Raw genomic sequence first — 25261 nt, forward strand, 5'->3', positions numbered from 1 at the left:
CTAATTTCAGCCCTAGATTCCTTCCTATTTAACGACCAATCAGTATTCTCCAGTAATGCATGCTCAACATGGGAACAAGATCTAAACATAGCAATCCCTGATCCTCATTGAGAAACGATCTGCTCCTACATTCATAAGGGTTCTCTAAACATAGCCACCCAAGAGTGTGGATTTAAGATCTTCTCGAGATGGTACAGAACCCCTGCACTGCTTCATAAATTTTAAAATACCATCCCGACACATCAATGCTCCACATCTGGTGGGGTTGTCCGGTAATCCAACAATTCTGGCAGACAGTACATGACACTATCCTTTCAATCATATCTTATAAGGTGGAATACTCTCCTACGGTATACCTGCTCCACCACACCACCATTTCCAAAAGGCGATACCTTAAATCATTGACAATGTTCATGATAAAAGCAGCAAGACACTGCGTCCCAAGCCATTGGCAATCGCCAAATGCCCCAATGAAAGAGGAGTGGCATCGTAGAATCAACAATATAGAAAAAATTGAAGAACTCATCAGCATCTTGCATGAAAAAATATCCAAATTTACTTCAACATGGTATAGTTGGCAACGCTTTAATTCAACAGAGGCATATCAAGCGAATGACAGATGAAATCTCTTAAAATAGAATAATAAATAGAAAAGGATTAACATTTTACCTGTCGCGTACAGCCCTGGTCCCATTTATGATCCCCTTGGACAACCGGGACCAACATACCTACCTCTTATGCCGCGAACACACAATCGGACTATCCGGTCCTTAGTCAGGCGGAAAAACCTCCGGACTTTGAAGCGGAGGTCCGCCGGACTTTTCGAACGACGGACCTGCCCCCAGACTTTTAGGTACGTCGGACAAACCGCCGGACTATGGCCGGACTTTTGAAATGAACGGACTTGCCCACACACTGAGGTGTTCATTTTGAACGCGGCTCCAGGTAGACGGGACTAGCGAAGGAAGTCAATGTCGACACCTTCGGAGGCGAGATTGACACCTCGCTGGCCCCGTCACCTGGTATGGACTTAAAGGGGAAACCCTACACTGAAAAAACGGCGTGGGGGTCCCCCCCAAGGTCCATATCAGACCCTTATCCAAGCACGCAGCCCGGACGGTCAGGAAAGGGGGTGGGGACGAGCGAGCGCCCCCCGAGCCATACCAGGCCGACAGGGGCGACAGAAGACCGGACCACCGCTAGTAAAAGAGCTGGGAGAAGAAAGAGGAGGGGGACTAGACCCCCCCGAAGTTAGAAGAAGACCCCCAGGCGGCGGCAACAACGAAGAAGAAGAAAGCCCGGCTCCTCCACTAGTAAAAGAGCTAGCAGAAGATAGCGGAGAAATCCGACGAGAAGACCCCTCAAGACGGAAGACCACCAGAGCTGTGCAATAAATTATTTTAAAACCTTGTGTTGTGTTTTCTTTACACTTTTCTCACCAGGTGAATGGGTAGGGGTACATTGTACCCCATACTCATTCACATAGGGTGGCGGGCCGGTATCTGGGGGCCCCCTTATTAAAGGGGGCTCCTGGATTCCGATAAGCCCCCTGCCCACCGACCCTGACAACCAACGGCCAGGGTTGTCGGGAAGAGGCCCTTGTCCTCATCAACATGGGGACAAGGTGCTTTGGGGTGGGGGGCCCCCTTCCCCAAAGCATCCCCCCATGTTGAGGGCACGTGGCCTGGTACGGCTCAGGAGGGGGGGGGGGGGGCGCTCGCTCATCCCCACCCCCTTTCCTTACCGGCCAGGCTACGTGCTCGGCTAAGGGTCTGATATGGACTTGGGGGGGGCCCCATGCCGTTTTTTCTGCGTAGGGCTTCCCCTTTAAGTCCATACCAGGTGATGGGGCTCGCGAGGTGTCAATCTTGCCGATGGAGGCGGCGACATTGACCTCCTGCGCTAGTCTCGTCTACCTGGAGCCGCATACAAGATTAACAGACTTTTCTCCGTGTGCGGGCAAGTACGTTCATTTCAAAAGTCCGGCAGACTAGCACACAGACGGCCGGATTGTCCGCCGACTGCCGAGTCCGGCGGACAATTTTGAGTCAAAACTTCTAAGTCTGACGGACTTTTGGGGAAAAAAAAAGTCAGCCGGAGCTCACACACGGGCGGATTGTCCAAGTCCGCCGGATAGTCCGATCGTGTGTACCGGGCATTATACTCTAAACCCTAATCAGTTCTACATTGATCCGTTTCAGCAAAGCTTGAGAGAGAGGGGAGTCCGGAAGCCCCCTCCTTCCCCCCCACCACCTTTTCTTCCCTCCATTCCCCCCTGACCCCTACCAATTTATCATCATTTGAGCGAAGTACTACATCGACCGTGTGCGGGCTCCATCTGACTTTCCGTCGGATTTTCCGATGCACAAAGTTTGAGAGCAGGATCTAAAGTTTTCCGTCAACAAAATCCGATCGCATAAATTCTGATCGTGTGTAGACAATTCCAACGGACAAAATGCCACGCATGCTCAGAATAAACTAAGAGACATAAGCTATTGGCTACTGGCCTGTTTATAGTCCTGATGTATGTGTTTGACGTCACTTCGTTCAGAACGATCGGATTTTCCGACAACTTTATGCGACCGTGTGTATGCAACACAAGTTTCGGCCAAAATCCGTCTGAAAAAATCTGACGGATTTTGTGGTCAGAATGTCCAACTGTGTGTATGGGGTAACGATTGGTATGAGATAACAAAAAAAAAAAAAGGGAAAATCAGTTAATCTAACTCTGCATATGGTGAGAAATACTTTCAGATGCCGAGACACCTTCAACATATCTAAACGATTTCATTATTTCGACTCCATGTACTAGTTGTAGAAACGTAAAAGTTAATTTGTCTAATTGTACTACTTGCCATTTCCGTTTACAAACATTTATATCTTTGTATCTTTTGTTAATCTTCAATAAAAAGCTTATGGAAAAAAAAAAGAAATTGTTTATTTTATTTTTTTTATATTTATTATAGCAAAAAAGTAAAAAATGTTTTATTTTTTCTAAATAGTTTTTTTGTTTATAGCGCAAAAAATAAAAACCGCAGAAGTGATCAAATACCACCAAAAGAAACCTTGGAGGGCCAGCTTTAAAAAAAAATTTTTTTAAAAGTCAGCAGCTGCAAACACTGTAGCTGCTGACTTTTAATAAGCAGACTTACCTGTCCAGGGCGCCCGCGATGTCGGCCGTCCGAGGCTGACCCGTCCCTCAGCTCTCGGGTCCCAGTGCTGCCATTCTATCTAAGGTAAACAGCCTTGCGGCTTCACTGCGCATTTCCTACTGCGCATGTGCGAGTCGCGCAGCGCTTTGTGAATGGGGTGCACTGTGTTCTGGGACACACAGTTCCCAGAACACAGCGTGACCCATTACCCAGAAGACACCGCACGGAGGAGAGAAGATAGAACATCACCGCGGAGGAGGAAGAGGCAGATTAGGATGATATGCCTAGCAACAGGCATTTCTGGTAATTTAAAAAAAAAAGAAAAATCTTTTTTTTTTTTGATTTTTTGCTAATTTTTAATGTACTTTTGTTTTTCAGGGTGGCCCTCCACTTTAAGTGGTTAATATACTGCAGATGTTACAGCAGTGTAACACTAACCAGCAGAATAACAGGCTTAACCAGTGTCTTTACTATGGAGAAGGCAGGTGCAGTGAATATGGGTGACAGGTTGAGGTAATTTTGGTGCACAATGATTTTGCTCTTAAATTTGTACATTTTGTTCCCCCTAGTAGCTGCAAAGTAAAAACAGCTACCAGAACATTAACAAAAATGATGCTGTCCTTCAAGCACCTCAAACTTATAAAAAGGCCCTATCAACACAAAACAACACCCAAAAAGAAATTATAACCTCCAAAATACTACCTCTAAAACAAAAGTCATTTTGTTTTTTTAGGAAAACCTTGCAGCAAAAAATGCAAGCTTACCTAAAAAAAAGGCCCTAATAACAAAGTAAAAAAACGATAAACCCCCCCAAATACTGAACCCCTAAAACAAAAGCCCTTTAAAAAAAAAAAAAAGGAAGTCTTCATATATAGACAGGACAGCACTTAAGTGACCTTTGACCCAGTGATGTCGGGGCTATGGCAGAACATATGTGGACAACGAGGCAGGTTTATCCACTCTGACAACTGCAGGGGACTGCGCACTTGTCTCTGCTTGCGTGACAGAGGATGAGGAAGGTTTACTAAGCCAGTCCACCACCACCTCTGCATGCTGTGGCTGGATAGCACGGGCAAACTCACTAAACAGTGGAAATGATGTCCTGCCTGAGGACTGACCACCACATCCACCTTTGCCTGTGGAGTGTGGACACATTTGTTGCTGGCCCCCTTAAAGTGCCAAGGGAACATCTACCTCTCTTTGTTGTCCTCCCAGACATTATTGGGAGGGAGGGGGTGGTGCTTATAAGCAATTGTAAAGAAGTTGAAATCTGTATGTAGATTTACTTTGATCAATGTAAAGAGGTGTTTGGTGCACTTTCATTTGAGTACTCACACTACACAGATACACTTCACGGATATACTATAATATACTGCAATATAATGTGCCAAATGTACAGTGATGCACAGAACTATATGGCGTTAAACTGGCAGTAATGCATGCAAAACTATATGGCGTTAAACTGGCAGTAATGCATGCAAAACTATATGGCGTTAAACTGGCAGTAATGCACATACAACGATAATCCCGTAAACTAGCAGTAACGCACACAGAACTATATGGCGTTAAATTGGCAGTAACGCACACAAAACGATATGGCGTTAAAATGGCAGTAACGCACACAGAAGTAAATGGCGTTAAACCGCCAGTAACATAATCAAATAGATGGTGTTCAAGCGTCACTACACTGATGCTATCTGAACTGCCCCTACTCTAGCTATACAATAATGTCAAGATTACTGACAGGGTTTTACTAGACCGGCCCACTTTAACATTGAGTGTCCCCATCAGAAACCCCCTTCACATCAGAGTCCCTACCAGCTGCCCCCTTCACATCAGAGAGTCCCCACCAGAAGCCCCCTTCACATCAGAGAGTCCCCACCAGAAGCCCCCACCACGTCAGAGTCCTCACCAGCAGCCCCCTTCACATCAGAGTCCTCACCAGCAACCCCCTTCACATCAGAGAGTCCTCACCAGAAGCCCCCACCACATCAGAGTCCCCACCAGCAGCCCCTTCACATCAGAGTCCCCATCAGCAGCCCCCTTCACATCAGAGTCCCCACCAGAAGCCCCCTTCACATCAGAGTCCCCACCAGAAGCCCCCTTCACATCAGAGCCCCCACCAGCAACCCCTTCACATCAGAGCCCCCACCAGCAGCCCTCTTCAACATCAGAGCCCCCTTCAACATCAGAGCCCCCAGCAGCAGCCTCCTTCACATCAGAGTGTCCTCCCTCTCCTCCCCCTCCCACATGTACTCAGTATGGAAGGCAGCTTTTCGTTCCCCTCTCCAGTCATGTGATAACAAGTGATAGGGGAGAGAAGAAGGAAAGTCGGGCTGCTGTCTATCTCCCCCTGCAGGCTGGAGGGAGCATAACGCCTAATGCTCTCTCCAGCAAGTGACGGAGCTGCTCCTCCTGACAGGAGTAAAATCGCGATCACTCACCGTCAGAGGGGAGCGGCTCCAGGACTGCACCAGAGCGGCGCACTGAGCCATCGGCCCACCGGGAATCTCCCGGTAGTCCCGTTGGCCAGTCCTTGCCTGAATGATGGTCCTCTTCACTACACTCACACTATTCCTAGACTGACACTAAACTAATCTTCTACTGACGAACCAAATTAGCACAGTATAGCACACTAACTAACTGATAGCACTGAACAGAGCCCTGTTCTATCTCTCTCGATGCCAAAATCACACTGATAATGGCTACCATTGAAAGAATACTTTTATACTGTGGGGCGGAAATGAGCCATGATTGGATAAAGTCAGGATGACAGTGTCCAATCATGATTCTGACAATGCTCTGTGCCCTGTTTGGTTGAATCTTTCACTGTTTAAGCCAATTAGGGCTTGCAATGCACTGTTCAGTGCCGCAATGCATTGTGGTCGGTCCAACGGCCAAACCACTCACCCATCCCTACTGGACACTACATTAACCTACCTGATTCCTACACTGACCACCATACTGCCCACTACACTGTCCAGTATACTGTCCACAACACTACACTGACCACTATACTGTCCACTACACTACGTAACACTGACCACTATACTACACTACACTGACCACTATACTGTCCACTACACTACACTGACCACTACACTACATTCACTATTATACTGTCTACTACACTACACTGACCACTATACTGTCCACTACACTACACTGACCACTACACTACATTCACCATTATACTGTCTACTACACTACACTGACCACTATACTGTCCACTACACTGTCCACTATACTACACTACACTACACTGACAACTACACTGACCATTAAACTACACTGACCACTATACTGTCCACTACACTACATTGACCACTATACTGTCCACTACATGACACTGACCACCACACTACACTGACCAATATACTACACTGACCACTATGCTGTCCACTACACTACACTAATCACTATATTGTCCACTACATTACACTGACCACTATGCTGTCCACTACACTGACCACTATGCTGTCCACTACACGGCACTGTCCACTACACTACACTGACCACTATACTGTCCACTTTACTACACTGACCACTACACTGTCCCCTACACTACACTGACCACTATGCTGTCCACTACACTGTCTCCTACACTGACCACTACATTAGACTGTGCTTTACACTACACTGACCACTATGCTGTCCACTACACTACACTGACCACTATACTGTCCACTACACTACACTGACCACTATACTGTCCACTACACTACACTGACCACTATGCTGTCCACTACACTACACTAATCACTATACTGTCCACTACATTACAATGACCACTATGCTGTCCACTACACGGCACTGTCCACTACACTACACTGACCACTATACTGTCCACTTTACTACACTGACCACTACACTATCCCCTACACTACACTGACCACTATGCTGTCCACTACACAACACTGTCCATTAACCTACACTGTCCCCTACACTGACCACTACATTAGACTGTCCTTTACACTACACTGACCACTATGCTGTCCACTACACTGACCACTATACTGTCCACTACACTAAACTGACCACTATACTGTCCACTACACTGACCACTATACCGTCCAGTACACTACACGACCACTATACTACACTACACGACACTGTACAGTCCACTACACTACACTGACTACTACACTGACCACTATACTACACTGACCACCGTGCTGCCCACTACACTGACCACTACATTACACTACACTGACCACTATGCTGTCTACAACACGACACTGTCTACTACACTACACTGACCACTATACTGTCCACTACACTACACTGACCACTATACTGTCCACTACATGACACTGTCCACTATACTTACCACTACACTACACTGACCACTATAATGTCCACTACACTGCACTGTCCACTACACTGTCCACTACACTACACTGTCCACTATACTGTCCACTACACTGATCACTACACTACACTGACCACTATGCTGTCCACTATACTTCACCTACCACTGTACTGTCCACTACACTACACTGACCACTATACTAGGCTGACCACTATACTTTCCACTAAACTACACTGTCCACTACACTGACCACTATACTATCCACTACACTGACCACACTGTCCACTACACTGTCAACTACACTAACCGCACTATACTACACTAACCACTATACTATGCTCTAAACTACAGTGACTACTATACTCTCCACTACACTACACGGACCACTACACTGTCCACTATATTTGTCCACTACACTGTACACTACACTGTCCGCTACATTGACCACTACATTACACTGACCACTATACTGTCCACTACACTACACTGACCACTATGATGTCCACTATACTGACTACTATACTGTCCACTACACAACACTGTCCACTATACTGACCACTACACTACACTGACCATTATACTGACCACTATACTGTCCACTACACTACACTGTCCTACATACAGTATTTTATACAAGTAACAAGCTGAGATTAGGAGCACTCCCTTTAAGACAGTGCTCCTAATCTCAGCTCGTTACCTGTAACAGACTCTGCCAGATTGGATGGTGCTCCCTACGGACCCCCTCTTACACAGCAGAAGGAACGACAGACATCATCTCAATGCAGCTTCTATCATTGATACAGGACCTTTACTAAAGCATGACCTGACCCTTACTGTGAGATCTCTATTAGAGCCTTAAAGTTCCTAGCTGTACATCTCTTTATATGAGGGATTGGGGATACGCTGTTGCCTGTGGGCCATGACAATCTCTATCGGGAGGTTGAATTAGACCTCCATATAAGCCATCCACTGACAACGATAATTCTATCCTTGCTTGAATATTTTGTGCACTTGGTCGCGGTGCCATTCACCATATCTTGAAAGCTAAATTCTCCAATACAAATACCCCTGATAAAAGGGCTTTGAACCTGAAACGCGTTGGATCCCGGAAAGCTTTTCTTGGACATTGGCTATCAGAAAGTGCTTTTTGAATATTGGAGACAGACTACTTAATATACGTACTTCTATACTCTATTCCAAAACACTGTGCTTATTGTATTTGTGTCTCATGTTTTTTGTATGTTTTAGCAATCATCTTGTGGTGATTTTTTATTTTTTCATTAGGTATTGTAAGGGATCTTCCCGGGGTAGGGTGTGTTTGGACACAGTTCACAGCAGACTTGGACTTTATAAAGCAGACCTTGGCGTTTATTCGTGGTACAAACAGTCCAACAAACAAAGTATACAGCAACACCGTGCTTCTTGTGTATAACAGGAACAAAATAATAACAAAAACAAACAACCTAGCCCGGCTGGGCGCTTACTAACAGGTTCTTCTCACCTATCTGACACTTATAAACACAGCGTCTTTCGCCTGGATATCGCAGGGTGGATTTGAGCTCCAGCAGTGGCTGTGCTTGCAGCTTCCTCAAACACACAGACTGTTCGTTTCCCTGGCTGAGAGCAATCACCTGCAGGCCCAGCAGAGCCTTTACCTTCCCAGGCTAATTAGGATCAAAGCTCACCTGATCCAAAACCCAGAACTGGATCGGGGGGTGTGGAATGACAGGTCCCTCTACCAAACCTACCTGCCATTCCATATAAACCCAGGCCCGGCAAAATTAAATAACAACTCAGCAGCATATCGCTGCTGAGAAACTGATCCATCCTGGATTTACCATCTCACACTGTGTAGCAACCTAGGTGAGATGTACACCCCCTCGATCACTTCTCCAGTGACATGTCTACATATCCCCCCCCTCTTTTTCAGACCGGAGGGCTGAGCCTTTTGTCCCCACAGACAACTTACCCTTGACAATGCGTCAGCATTTGCCTGTAATTTCCCTGGCCTGTGTTCCACAGTGAAATTAAAGTTTTGTAGGGAGAGAAACCATCTAGTCACTCTTGCATTTCTCTCCTTGTTTAACTTCATCCATGTTAGGGGGGCATGGTCTGTCACCAACTTGAATTTCCTGCCTAGCAAGTAATATTTTAAAGATTCTAGGGCCCACTTTACTGCCAAACATTCTCGCTCCACAATGGCATAATTTTTCTCGGCCGGGGTTAGTTTTCTACTCAAGTACGTCACTGGATGCTCCTCACCATTCACTACTTGTGAGAGTACTGCACCTAAGCCTGTGTTAGAGGCATCTGTCTGGACCAGAAATTCTCGCCTGAAATCGGGGGTAACTAAGACAGGTGGTTGGCATAAGGCAGACTTAAGGCTTTGGAAAGCCTTCTCGGCCTCTGGGGTCCACGTGACCATTGCTGTCTTTCCGCCCTTTGTCAAGTCAGTTAGTGGAGCAGCAACTGAGGCAAAGTTCGGCACAAATCTACGGTAATACCCCGTAATACCCAGGAAAGCTCTAACCTGTTTCCTTGTCAGGGGTCTAGGCCAACTCTGTATTGCCTCAATTTTATTTAGCTGTGGCTTAATCAACCCCCTCCCAATAATGTAGCCCAGATATTTGGCCTCTTCTAGGGCTAGAGCACACTTCTCGGCATTTATGGTCAACCCCGCATCACTTATGGCATCCAACACGGCCTGTACCTTACAGAGGTGACTTTCCCAATCAGGGCTAAAAATGACCACATCATCGAGGTAGGCAGCTGAGTAATCACGATGTGGTCGCAGAATCAAGTCCATCAACCTCTGGAAAGTTGCAGGCGCTCCATGTAACCCGAATGGCATCACTACATACTGGAATAGCCCATCAGGGGTGGAGAATGCAGTTTTCTCTTTAGCCTCACCAGAAAGTGGAATCTGCCAGTAGCCCTTTGTGAGATCGAGGGTGGTTATGTACCTGGCGTTACCCAACTTCTCAATCAACTCATCTACCCTGGGCATAGGATACGCATCGAACTTGGAGATCTCATTCAACTTTCTGAAATCGTTACAGAACCTCCAAGTTCCATTGGGCTTTGGGATTAGCACAATTGGGCTGGACCATTCACTCTGTGACACCTCAATTACCCCCAGAGCAAGCATACGTTTTACCTCGGCAGATACGGCTTCCCTACGTGCCTCCGGTATCCTATAGGGCTTAAGGTTTACTCTGCTTCTAGGCTCAGTTTCAATGTGATGATGGATGAGGTGTGTACGCCCTGGGAGGTCAGAGAACTTGTTTTTGTTTTTCTGTAAAAATTCCTGAGCCTCCTGTTTCTGTGACACTGATAGAGTATCACCTACCTTGACTGGAGGGATTGGTTGTGACAAATTATTAACAGTATTTGTCGCCACCAAGGATTCCCTGTCTTTCCAGGGCTTGATCAAGTTTATGTGATAAACTTGGAAAGGCTTCCTTTTACCTGGTTGGTGCACCTTGTAGTTCACCTCACTGATCTTTTCAACAATTTCATAGGGACCTTGCCACTTCGCCAAGAATTTACTCTCAACAGTGGGGACTAGTATAAGGACCCTATCGCCTGGGTTGAATGTCCTGATTCTTGCAGACCGGTTGTAAATTCTACTTTGGGCCTCTTGAGCCCTCTGGAGGTGTTCCCTTACCAGGGGCATTACAGTGGCTATACGGTCCTGCATTTGTGCTACATGCTCAATAACACTCTTGTATGGGGTGGACTCATTCTCCCATGTCTCTTTTGCAATGTCCAGTAGACCCCTAGGGTGACGACCATAGACCAACTCGAATGGTGAGAACCCTGTGGACGCTTGGGGCACCTCCCTAATAGCAAACATGAGGTAGGGTAATAAATGATCCCAGTCACGACCATCTTTTGCCACCACTTTCTTCAACATATGTTTCAAAGTTTTATTAAATCTCTCCACCAATCCGTCCGTCTGGGGGTGGTATACAGAGGTACGGATGTGTGAGATTTTAAATAGTTTGCATAACTCCTTCATTACTTTCGACATAAATGGCGTACCTTGGTCAGTTAGGATTTCTTTGGGGATCCCAGTCCTAGAAAACATATAAAACAACTCACGTGCAATTGTTTTAGATGCAGTGTTTCTTAAGGGTACAGCCTCAGGATAGCGGGTCGCATAATCCATGACTACCAAAATATACTGGTGTCCTCTAGCTGACTTTACAATGGGACCCACTAAATCCATGGCAATACGCTCAAAAGGCACCTCTATAATAGGGAGTGAAACCAAAGGACTGCGAAAATGTGACACTGGGGCACTAACCTGACATGTGGGGCACGACTCACAGTATTTTTTAATGTCATCATATATGGCCGGCCAAAAAAACCTCTGGAGAACCCTCTCTCGCGTTTTGTCAGTCCCCAAGTGTCCCCCAAGAACATGGTTATGTGCCATGTCAAGCACCTGACGCCGGTACGGCTTAGGTACCAGAAGCTGTTCCACAATCTCATCTTTAACCTTATTGACTCTATAGAAAAGATCATTAGTCACCGAAAAATGTGGAAATCTTTTTTCAGCATCTGGTTCCTGAGGTACCCCGTTCATAACAGCAACCTGCTCTCTCGCATTTTTGAGAGTGGGGTCCTGTAATTGTGCAGCCCCAAAATTATTGCTAGACACCTCTAAGTCTAGTATATTTTGCTCAGTGGGAGGAGCCTCCTCCTCCCCAGCCAGGACCTGCAAAGGAAAACAATCATTTTCATCCTGTACACTTTTATCATTCACAGTGGACAAGGCAACCACCTTAGAGGTATCCTCACTCCTTTTGGGGATTTTTCTTTTTTTCCAGAGAGCCCAGAATAATGGAAAATCGCGCCCCAATATTACATTATGCATGAGGTTTTTAACCACACCCACTTCATATTGTACGGTGCCTTGTTCAGTCCCGACTTTAGCCAGCACTATAGGGTACACTTTTGTATCACCATGTATGCACACAACACTCATATGCTTTTTAGACTCTAAGTCCCCAGTCACCAGGCTAGCATGCACCAAGGTTACGAGGCTTCCTGAGTCCATTAACGCTTTAACAGGAAAGTCATTGATTGTGATGTCGCAGATTTGCGGTTCAGTCTCTAGTCCAGGAACTGCAGCACAACATGGTTCCGCAAATAGCGACTGACGCCGGCTAGCGTCACACTCCATGGGTTCAGTGGTAAGGGGGCAATGGGCAGACACGTGTCCCGCCTCATGGCATCTCCAACACTGGATAGGGCCTGGTCCCCTTGGCAAGGAGTCCTTTTTAGAGCCCCTTAGCCACCCGGGACCATCACCAGCCTTTTGTCCCTGAGACACCACTTGAGCCCTTTTCCCTCCATCAGCACCCCTCCACACTCCCCCAATAGATGGAAGTCTCTTACCAGCTGACGGCACAGATCTGGCGCTCCGGGGAGGTGAAGATGCTGCAGGAACATCACGGAGGTAGTCCTCAGTCGCCTGGAACCTCTCCACAAGGTTGACAAGTTCGTTTGCATTCTTAGGATCACCTTGTCCCACCCAGCGTTGCAGGTCAGTAGGAAGCGCTCGGAGGTAGCGATCCATCACGACCTTCTCTAGGATTTGTGCAGGAGTAGAAGTGTCTGGCTCCAACCACTTTCTTGCCAAATTGATTAGGTCATACATCTGGGACCTCGCTGATTTGTCCAGACTGTAGCTCCAGTTGCGTACCCTCCGGGCACGGACTGCAGTAGTAACTCCTAGTCGGGCAAGTATCTCCTCTTTTAGCCGAGTATAGTCCTTAACCTCTTGCTCACTGAGGTCATAGTAGGCCTTTTGAGGTTCACCTGTTAAATAGGGCGCAATTACCTCTGCCCACTCAGCGGCTGGTAACTTTTCTCGCTCAGCCACGCGCTCAAATACTGTTAGATAGGCCTCAACATCGTCCTCAGCAGTCATCTTTTGCAGCGCTTTCTGCACAGTCCTTCTCCCAAAAAAAATCTCTGGAGCGGCTCCCTCCACTGTGGGTGGATTAGCAACCACAGGCGCCTCTCGAATTGCTATCAGGTGCTCGATAAGTTGTTGTTGTGCAGCCATGGACTGTTCATGTCGTCTATTGGCCTCTGTCTGAGCCTGCTGTTGTTGCAAACTCACTTGCATAAACTGCTTCAGCATCTCCTCCATGTTGCTGGACTGTTCTTGGAGTGTAGTTGCAGCTTTCACCCAGGACATCAGCAGCTGTAGCCAAGTCTGTCCACACCGTTGCCCCTAGCAACCGTGTTGCCCGCTACCTCCACCAATTGTAAGGGATCTTCCCGGGGTAGGGTGTGTTTGGACACAGTTCACAGCAGACTTGGACTTTATAAAGTAGACCTTGGCGTTTATTCGTGGTACAAACAGTCCAACAAACAAAGTATACAGCAACACCGTGCTTCTTGTGTATAACAGGAACAAAATAATAACAAAAACAAACAACCTAGCCCGGCTGGGCGCTTACTAACAGGTTCTTCTCACCTATCTGACACTTATAACCACAGCGTCTTTCGCCTGGATATCGCAGGGTGGATTTTAGCTCCAGCAGTGGCTGTGCTTGCAGCCTCCTCAAACACACAGACTGTTCATTTCCCTGGCTGAGAGCAATCACCTGCAGGCCCAGCAGAGCCTTTACCTTCCCAGGCTAATTAGGATCAAAGCTCACCTGATCCAAAACCCAGAACTGGATCGGGGGGTGTGGAATGACAGGTCCCTCTACCAAACCTACCTGCCATTCCATATAAACCCAGGCCCGGCAAAATTAAATAACAACTCAGCAGCATATCGCTGCTGAGAAACTGATCCATCCTGGATTTACCATCTCACACTGTGTAGCAACCTAGGTGAGATGTACACCCCCTCGATCACTTCTCCAGTGACATGTCTACAGTATAAATAAAATGACTTTTTATATATTCCATAGTGTTGTTGACAATTTAAAGTGGTTGTAAACCCTTACAAACCACTTTGACCTACAGGTAAGCCTAGATTAAGGCTTACCTGTAGGTCCAAGCAATATCTCCTAAACCTATATGGTTTAGGAGATATTCGCCCAAAAACGGGCACCGCTGTCTATGGCGCATGCGCCGTAGACAGCGGCGCGCAGGCGCACTGAGCGCGGCATTTCCAAGAATGGAGCTGCCGCGCGTGTCGACTCCTGTGCGCATGCGCGGGAGTGACGTCATCGCGGCTTCGCCGAATTACAGCGGCGGAGCTGCGAGACGCCACCAGCAAGATGGATGCGGCGGACTACAGGGGACAGCGGTGACTTCGCTGGCTCCTGTGTCAGGTAAATGACACATAATGGGCTACTATGCGATGCATAGTAGTCCATTATGCTTTACCTTTGCAGGGAATGAAAAAGGGAGTAAACTCATCAGGGTTTACTTCCTCTTTAAAGTCTCCAATTGGGGATTATCCAATTTTCTATGTTACCTGTATAGAAGACACTTGGGAGCCATAAATCTTGCTGATTGATAGGGGATGAAATACTCCATTCCACTCAGTAAAATGCAAATCATTTTATACCTTTTTTTTTTAAATGTGTTTTTCTGGATAAGTTTGTTGTTATTCTGTCTCTCATGCCGCGTACACACGACCGGTTTTCCCATCAGAATAAACTTTGACGGTCTTTCCGACGGAGTTCCGCTGAAACGGACTTGCCTACACACGATCTCACCAAAATCCTTTCGCTTAGAACACGATGACGTGCGACGGGACTAGAAAAAAGAAATTCAACAGCCAGTAGCCAATAGTGGCCCTCACTGTGTTTTTGGTCCATCAGAATAGCATACAGTCAAAGGTTTTCCCGATAGGAATTGATTCAGTCGGAAAGATTTAAAACATTTCTATTTCTAGGTCCGTCAAAATTTTTGAAGCCCACACACGATCTGAATATCCTATGAAATGATTCCTTGTGACCCAGGCCCGGACTGGGAGACATTAGCGGGGGTGGCTGGTGTTGGTCCTCCACACTGTAATGTGCAAGGACACTGGGATATAAAGGGAACTGCACTAAAAAGGGGCACTGCAATGATTACAGTGCCCTTTTACAGGGCAGTCCCCTTTATATTATAGTGTCCCAGTCCTATTGTGGCCATGCCAGTACTGTCTGTCTCCTATTGTGTCCATGGCCCAGTGACACTGACCTGCTCTCTGGCGGTGCGGTAGAGCGTGTCTCTCTCTCTGGTTGTGCAGGTACAGCGTGGCTCTTTCTCTGGTGGTGTGGTACAGCGTGGCTCCCTCTGGTGCTGCGAGTACAGGGTGGCTCCCTCTGGTGCTGCAGGTACAGGGTTGCTCTCTCTGGGGGTGCGGCGCAGCGTGGCTCTCTCTGGTGGTGCGGCGCAGCGTGGCTCTCTCTGGGGGTGCGGCGCAGCGTGGCTCTCTCTGGGGGTGCGGCGCAGCGTGGCTCTCTCTGGGGGTGCGGCGCAGCGTGGCTCTCTCTGGTGGTGCGGTGCAGCGTGGCTCTCTGGTGGTGCGGTGCAGCGTGGCTCTCTGGTGGTGCAGGTACAGCGTAGCTCTCTCTCTGGTTGTGCTGGGGCTATTAGTTCCCCCAGCACAGTCCTCTGTTTCATTTGCCATGTCTCCTGTAGTAGCTGCTACAAGAACTCCTCAGCTTGTTTCTGGGTTTTCTCTTTCACCCCAGCAGAGTGCATGCTGGGGACTGCAGTCTGCTCTCTGCTGAGACCAATGGTGCCATGTATCTCTGGGACTACATTTCCCATGATGCCCCTCTAGTTTCTTCTGATTGGCCTTCTGTTTTGGCCAATGGGGATAGAAAACAACCATACAGGAATGCCTTCTCTTCCCCTGCTGCCGACGTGAGAAGGGGAGGGGGAGCGAGGGGGGAATAGTGACAGCAGCAGCTTTCCCCACCCTGCGGACGCCCATGGCTGGAGGAGGAGAGCGGAACTGTCAGCGCGGCGCTGAGGCTGAGCTGTGTGTGAGAGAGACACACAGCATAGCCCATGCGGCCGCCAGTTCCGCATGACACAGGCACGGCCGTATGGCGGTAGGCGAGCGGCGGCCGTGGCCTGTGTTACCCAGGATCAGGCCGCGGCCGCCGCTTATCTCCCGCTGTGCGGCCTGATCATCAACAGGCCACGGGTGGCCCCGGCCCACCGGGCAAATGCCCAGTCTGCCCTATGGCCAGTCCGGGCCTGGTGTGACCTTTTCTGCCAGAAAGTCCGGTCGTGTGTACGCGGCATTACTGTTAAAAAAGAAAAAAAAAAAACTAAAACTATAGACTGGTCATTTCTTTGTCAGCGGGCAAATGTGCAAAATCAGCAAGGGATGAAATACCTTTTTCCCTCACTGTAGCGGCTATAGCCGCTGGCAATAATCACATGAAAAACCCAACAAACTGGTTGCACCCAAGTTGGTCATTCAGTTAACTTCATTCCTACTTGAGATCTGGAAGTTCTAGTTGGACAAGTAAATAAGGTCTTACTGTTAAACAAGACAGGACTATAGTACAGTAACACGTACACTTTTTCTTTTTTTTACAGGTACTGGTGACCTAACAGGACCTATTGGGAGAATTTGTAACGAGCAGTCAACTAGAATGAACTTCACTGGACTCTAATCAGGGGATCAAACACTCCAAGTCAGCAGTAAAGATACAGGGAAAGTACTGACCAGAGGTTCCTCCTCTACTAAATAGCAGGTAAGGACCATGGTGTTCTCTTTTGGAGGCGATCATTCTGTATCTTCTTCCAGTGTATTGAATTCCTGATGAGCATAACCATTTATTACGTATATTTCCAACCATGTGCATGTTTTCCATAGGATCGCTTGATGGAAAATTGTGATCTTTGTAATAGTTACATAGTTATTAAGGTTGAATAAAGACACCAGTCCATCCAGTTCAACCTGAGTGAGGTGTCTACAATTGTCCCTATCCCTGTACATTGTACACTCACATTAGTTCCTACCCTCAAGGAGCCCACAATTCAAGATCCCCATTCTTATACTAGGGCCAATTTTAGACAGAAGCCAATTAACCTATGAAGAATATTAATATTGTCTAATATTCTGTATCTCAGAGGCGTTTCCGAATCAATAGCATTGATAGTCAAACTGACTTAAAGAAAGTGTGTGTTTATTTGTCACACAGTTGGCATCATAAATACAATGTAAAAAGTATAATAGTTCAGTTCAGTGTAGGTAAAAATATATAAAATTGAATAGTTGTCAAGCTGTAATAAGCTTATGGAAGCATGTCTGTTGCAATGGCTGCTGTCTTGCTGTCCTATGTGTCCTCGTGTGTGTCCTCCAAGAAGAAGCAGGAAATGACGTTCTTAGACTTCTGGCAGAATTCAGCTGTCCCAAGTCATCAGTCTCTGTGTGAATATGTCAGGGTGTGTGTGTGTCTGTGAGAGTATGAGGGTACGTGTATGTGTCCGTCAATGAGTGCCCTCCTTCAATCTCGAAACATCTCGGCTTTTATGCTACATGTGAACGTCATAACCTCACAAATTTAGTACCTTGTATGGCACACATTCATATCTGCTAACTTCTGCAATGTAAGTAGATACTCAGAGAGTCATATGGAGCTTGATTGACAAGCTCACATGTAAAACTCCATACGTGCAGGGCTGGACTTACCATTGGGCTTGACTGGGCTAAAGCCCATGGGCCCCGCCGAGATACATAGCCGAGTGTATTTGGCTCGACTACGCTCACAGTCATGCCCAGTCCCGACCTCTGATGGACATAACATAGGGACTAGGCATGACTGTGAGCCAAGCCGAGTACACTCGGCTACTCTTGGCTCAGCTCAGGACTGCGAGAAGACCCAAGAGCCACCGAGAGGACCCGAGAGCCACAGAGAGGACTAAAGAGCCAAGATATACAGGACTCTGTATCTTGGCGGTGCCATTTTTAGGCTGCAAATGACAAGGCTACAAATGACACTGGGGTAAGGCTACACTGACAAGGCTGCAAATGACACTGACAAGGCTGCAATGACACTGGACGAGGCTGCAGATGGGCAAGGCTTCAGATGGACACTGATAAGGCTGCATTGATGGGCATTTAAATGTAAGTTTTTTTCCTTAAACTTTCCTAAACTTGGGGTGCGTGTTATACACCGATAAATATGGTAATGTATAGAAGGTAGGGCCCAAAAAGTGACTCAAGCCCAGGGGCCCCTACCACCCTAAGTCCTGCCCTGCATACGTGACATAATGTGCTGTTCATATAATGTCATAACCATACATTTACATAATATGAACACATATTAGCAACTTTACATTAAATAACTATATACTAATATGTATTAACATAACTGAGACTACTCTAAACTTATTTTAACAAGATATAATCCACAATGTATCATTGCTTTAGCTACGTAGACACGTGTCTATTTTTGTCTTCTCATGACATTCTGTACCAAGATACCATATATGTCATACTCAAACTGATTACATTCAGAAACTTATTACTAACTCAGCTTTCGATGAGGATATGTTTCACTGAACACTTGATCAAGGTCATTCACACATACTATTTACTATGATTAATCATAAAACCAAATATGTTTTGCAAGCTTGCCATAAATATATTATAACACCTATAAGTGCCGAATTATGAATTTGGAATAATATTTTAACAACCTACCTGCATGTCTTTGGAGTGTGGGAGGAAACCCACGCAGGCACAGGGAGAACATGAAAACTCCAGGCAGGTAGTGCCATGGTTGGGATTTGAACCAGCGACCCTTTTTACTGCTAGGTGAGAGTGCTAACCACTACACCACTGTGCTGCCCAAATGCTTTGATCTTTTTATGTACAGTATGAATGGAAGAGATCAGCTGTGCATAACCTTATTATCATATGATGTCCTAATATCCCTCTTTATCTGTACGGCTTATATAACTATGCATGTACATGGAAGGCAGACATGTCTAATAATTTCATAGGTAGGCTCTGCATGCAGCTTCGAATGCTATACAATGCAACTTGTGTGCAAAAGTTGTCCATTATCATTGGTCGAAGCCAAAGCCATATCCATGTTGCACCCATCCAAAGTCGCAGCAAAGTTGCACTCCAAAGTCAGCGCAGCTTTGGAGTCGTACAAGTGTGAACGGGTATAAGAGGGGTTTTGGGACTTTAAATGGAGGCCCATGGCATTCTATAGCCATACGCCTCCATCCCTGAATCTGAAATTTAAAAGGAAAAAGGTTTGGGACTTTAAATTAAGCACGTGACACATAGCTGGTAAAGTGGTCAAATGCACAATGGCACATTTATTCTTTCATATACATACTTACAGATATAGCATACAGTATTATCATTATAATTCATATATATATTGTAGCTGAGTGTCCCAGAGAGAGCCAGGAAAAGTCCTGTTCGGGTTTTATACATCTCCCAGGCTCCTCTCATACATGTTCATGGATCTCTGATCTATGGTCCAGTTCGGACCTTGGTCCTCTCCCCCAGGCCAGTTTAAACTCACCTGAGATGGACAAGACAGTGCTCTTGGTCTGGGAACCTCAGACAACGTCTGTCTAGGTCAGTGATGGCGAACCTCGGCACCCCAGATGTTTTGGAACTACATTTCCCATGATACTCATGCACACTGCAGTGTAGTTGAGCCTCATGGGAAATGTAGTTCCATAACATCTGGGGTGCCAAGGTTCTCCATCACTGGTCTAGGAGAGCAACAGGGTGGTAAAAGCTATTAAGCTGTAGGCTTGCTCGGCCTGGTAGTTTTAGGACCTGTAAAATTGTATAGTTAGTGCCGAGACACGGCTAGCTTTTTGTTTGGCTATTTTTGAACACTGTACAGCAGCTCTATATATACTTGTATACAGTATCTTACAAACGTGAGTACACCCCTCACATTTTTGTAAATATTTTATTATACCTTTTCATGTGTCAACACTGTTGAAATTAAGATTTGCCACAATATTAAAGTAGTGATTGTACAGCTTGTATAACAGTGTAAATTTGCTGTCCCCTCAAAATAACTCAACACACAGCCATTCATGTCTAAACCGCTGGCAACAAAAGTGAGTACACCCCTAAGTGAAAATGTCCAAATTGAGCCCAAAGTGTCACATGTTGCCATGTTGCCACTGGAGTCCTCTTCCCCTCCCCCATGATGACATCACGGAGCTGGTGGATGTTATAGACCTTGCACTCCTCCACCTTCTGTTTGAGGATGTCCCACAGATGCTCAATAGGGTTTAGGTCTGGAGACATGCTTGGCCAGTCCATCACCTTTACCCTCAGCTTCTTTAGCAAGGCAGTGGTTGTCTTGGTGTGTTTGGGGTCATTATGTTGGAATACTGCCCTGCGGTCCAGTCTCTGAAGGGAGGGGATCATGCTCTGCTTCAGTATGTCACAGTACATGTTGGCCTTCATGGTCCCCTCAATGATCTGTAGCCCCCCCAGTGCCGGCAGCACTCATGCAGCCCCAGACCATGACACCCCCACCACCATGCTTGACTGTAGGCAAGACACACTTGTCTTTGTCCTCCTCACCTGATTGCCGCCACAAACACTTGACACCATCTGAACCAAATAAGTTTATCTTGGTCTCATCAGACCACAGGACATGGCTCCAGTAATCCATGTCCTTAGTCTTCTTGTCTTCAGCAAACTTATTATGCATTATCTTTAGAAGAGGCTTCCTTCTGGGACGACAGCCATGCAGACCAATTGGATGCAGTGTGCAGCGTATGGTCTGAGCACTGACAGGCTGACCCCCCACCCCTTCCACCTCTGCAGCAATGCTGGCAGCACTCATCCGTCTATTTCCCAAAGACAGCCTCTGGATATGACACTGAGTACGTGATCTCAACTTCTTTGATCGACCATGGCGAGGCCTGTTCTGAGTGGAATCTGTCCTGTTAAAATGCTGTATGATTGTGATCACCGTGCTGCAGCTCAGTTTCAGATTCTTGCCAATCTTCCTAAAGCCTAAGGCCGCGTACACACGCGCGGACTGTTTGCCCAACCTTGTTCGTCAAACAGTTTGGGCAAACAGTCCGCTCAAAATTTGCATGAGCGGACTTGCCCACACACGAGCGGACTGTTTCAACGAACTGTTTGCCAAACAGTCCGCTCAACATTTGAAATGAACGGACTCGCCCACGTAAGGCGGAGGCAAGTCCGCCCATTTCGAGCGCGTGTACAGGTAGGCGGGGCCCGCGAAGGAAACGTCGCGGGCTCCGCCGCCTGGAATGGGCTTAAAGGGGAACCCCAACGCCGAAAAAAATCGGCGTGGGGGTTCCCCCAAAGTCCACACCAGACCCTTGTCCGAGCACGCTACCCGGCCGGCCAGGAAAGGGGGGCGAGCGAGCGCGCCCCCCCTCCTGAGCCGTACCAGGCCGCGTGCCCTCAACATGGGGGGGTGCCTTGGGGAAGGGGGGGCCGCGCGGGCCCCCCCACCCCAAAGCACCTTGTCCCCATGTTGATGAGGACAAGGGCCTCTTCCCGACAACCCTGGCCGTTGGTTGTCGGGGTCTGCGGGCGGGGGGCTTATCGGAATCCGGGAGCCCCCTTTAAGAAGGGGGCCCCCGGATACCGGCCCCCCACCCTATGTGAATGAGTATGGGGTACAATGTACCCCTACCCATTCACCTGTGAAATAAAGTACAAAAAAAAACACAACACATGGAAAAAGTATTTTATTGCACAGCTCCGGGGGTCTTCCGTCTTCGGGGGTCTTCTCGCCGGACTCCTCCGCTATGTGTGTGTAGCTCTTTTGCTAGCGGAGGAGTCCGGCTTTCTTCCTCCCCGCCGCCGGCCTCTTCTCCCGACTTCGGGGGTCTTGTCCCCCTCTTCGGTTCTTCTGCCGGGCCACCGCGCCTGGTCCGGTGGCCCGGTCTTCTGTCGCCGTCTTCCGTTCTTCTGTCGCCGCCTTCGGTTCTTCTGCCGGGCCACCGCGCCTTCTTGTAGCTCTTTTACAGGCGGTGGCCCGGTCTTCTGTCGCCGCTGTCGTCGTCGTCGCCGCCGCCGCCGCCTTCCGTTCTTGTTCTTCTTCTTGTTCTTCTTCTTGTTCTTCTCCTGGAGATGTTGACTCGACGATCTCTCCGGCCGGAATGCCAGAGCCGCGCTGTGCGGTCACTTATATAGTGACAATGGGGCGGTGTCACATGGTATATGTCACATGGGTTGGTCACATGGTGACCCCGCCCCCTTACGATGTCATAGTCCCCATGTGACATCAACCCATGTGACCAACCCATGTGACATATACCATGTGACACCGCCCCATTGTCACTATATAAGTGACCGCACAGCGCGGCTCTGGCATTCCGGCCGGAGAGATCGTCGAGTCAACATCTCCAGGAGAAGAACAAGAAGAAGAACAAGAAGAAGAACAAGAACGGAAGGCGGCGGCGGCGGCGACGACGACGACGACAGCGGCGACAGAAGACCGGGCCACCGCCTGTAAAAGAGCTACAAGAAGGCGCGGTGGCCCGGCAGAAGAACCGAAGGCGGCGACAGAAGAACGGAAGACGGCGACAGAAGACCGGGCCACCGGACCAGGCGCGGTGGCCCGGCAGAAGAACCGAAGAGGGGGACAAGACCCCCGAAGTCGGGAGAAGAGGCCGGCGGCGGGGAGGAAGAAAGCCGGACTCCTCCGCTAGCAAAAGAGCTACACACACATAGCGGAGGAGTCCGGCGAGAAGACCCCCGAAGACGGAAGACCCCCGGAGCTGTGCAATAAAATACTTTTTCCATGTGTTGTGTTTTTTTTTGTACTTTATTTCACAGGTGAATGGGTAGGGGTACATTGTACCCCATACTCATTCACATAGGGTGGGGGGCCGGTATCCGGGGGCCCCCTTCTTAAAGGGGGCTCCCGGATTCCGATAAGCCCCCCGCCCGCAGACCCCGACAACCAACGGCCAGGGTTGTCGGGAAGAGGCCCTTGTCCTCATCAACATGGGGACAAGGTGCTTTGGGGTGGGGGGGCCCGCGCGGCCCCCCCTTCCCCAAGGCACCCCCCCATGTTGAGGGCACGCGGCCTGGTACGGCTCAGGAGGGGGGGCGCGCTCGCTCGCCCCCCTTTCCTGGCCGGCCGGGTAGCGTGCTCGGACAAGGGTCTGGTGTGGACTTGGGGGAACCCCCACGCCGATTTTTTTCGGCGTTGGGGTTCCCCTTTAAGCCCATTCCAGGCGGCGGAGCCCGCGACGTCTCCTTCGCGGGCCCCGCCTACCTGTACACGCGCTCGAAATGGGCGGACTTTCCGAGCGGGAACAGTCCGCTCATTTCGAAAGTACAGCGGACAGGCCCACACACGGGCGGACTGTTCGCTCAAACACAGTTTCAGCGGACAGTTCTTCGGAATTTCCGAAAGACTTTGTCCGTCCAACTGTCCGCTGAAACTGTCCGCTGAAAGCCCACACACGAGCGGACTGTCCGCCCAAACACTGTTCAGCGGACAAGGTTGGGCGAACAGTCCGCCCGTGTGTACGCGGCCTAAGCCATCTTTATATAGAGCAACAATTCTTTTTTTTTTTTTTCAGTTCCTCAGAGAGTTCTTTGCCATGAGGTGCCATGTTGAACTTCTAGTAAGAGAGAGTGAGAGCGATAACACCAAATTTAACACACCTGCTCCCCATTCACACTTCAGACCTTGTAACGCTAACGATTCACATAACACCAGGGAGGGAAAATAGCTAATTGGGCCCAATTTGGACATTTTCACTTAGGGATGTACTCACTTTTGTTGCCAGCACTGTCACCGCACTGTTTGTCACTACCTCACTGAATTTGGTACCTGTGTCTGAAAGACTGCTCATCCCAGGGAGCTTTGTACCTGCTACCTGTCCCCCAGGTTAATATATGTATGTATGTATGTAATATGTGTATGTCATGAATAACACATTGCAGTATAAAGGCACTTTCACAGTGTGGGGGTAGTAGCAATAAAGCACCACTAGTTTTAGCAGGTCTTACTGTCGTTTTAGTGGCGCTTTTTGGCTGCTAGCGGGGGCACTTTTAACCCCTGCTAGTGGCCGAAGGAGGGGTTAATAGCACCCGTGTAGCGCCACTGCCGAATCGCTTTGCAGGCGCTTTGACAGCGGTGCCCATTCACTTCAATGGACAGGGGTGTTTTAGGAGCGGTATATTTTCCTATATACTCCTAAAGCGCCCCAAAGATGCTGCTTGCAGGAGTTTTTTTTAATGTCTCACAAGTGCACCGCTCCAGTGTGAAAGCACTCGGGTTCTCACACTGGAGTGACAGGACAGGTGCTTCGCAGGCGCTATTTTTAGCGCTAAAACGCCTGTAAAGCGCCTCAGTGTGAAAGTAGCCTAATTGTTGTGGGCTTGCTTGTAATTCATATCATAAAATGTATATTAAAATCATTAATCATTACAGAAAGTTCATAATCCTAAGCTGTAAGCGCATGATTATAATGCATCTAAAACAAGCTCATGCGTTTCGTGGAATTCACGCCACTTCTCCAGGAGCGGATGCAAGGTGCGTATCTGCATCTGAAAAAAAACATGTAGATGCCAATGTAGATTGATGGTTAACTCAAAAAAGAAAAAGTCAGCTCCAGATTCAGAATGCGGTGGTGCTAATTGAGGGCTGCCAGGGATGTGCCTGTCCTGGGAGGTGTGGAAGTGGCCCGTGGAAAACCAAGGCACACATGTGCAAACCCCCAGAGGGCTATGGGTCTCATGTCATAGCCGTTATTAGACATGTGTGATTAGTTTCGTACGAAACGGAAATTCATACGAATCCGAAATACAAATTTTTATGCATACGAATTCCGTACGAAATTTAGTTTATGAATTTCGGATCCAAATTCA

The 25261-nt window shown here is 48.0% G+C and overlaps 1 protein-coding gene across 1 annotated transcript in view; it reads left to right on the forward strand.

Moving 5' to 3' along the window:
- The first annotated feature begins 16924 nt into the window (after positions 1-16924).
- Positions 16925-25261, forward strand: part of LOC143997704 (cytochrome P450 2C3-like) — a 154028-nt gene continuing 145691 nt past the window's right edge. The window contains exon 1 of the mRNA XM_077493484.1: positions 16925-17144. The gene's annotated coding sequence lies outside the window, so the exon portion shown is untranslated. The remainder of the gene's footprint in view (positions 17145-25261) is intronic.

The sequence above is a fragment of the Lithobates pipiens genome, unplaced genomic scaffold (assembly GCF_037356315.1).
Source record: "Lithobates pipiens isolate NorthernLeopardFrog02 unplaced genomic scaffold, aLitPip1_a1.2 Scaffold_19, whole genome shotgun sequence".
NCBI classification, from domain to species: domain Eukaryota; kingdom Metazoa; phylum Chordata; class Amphibia; order Anura; family Ranidae; genus Lithobates; species Lithobates pipiens.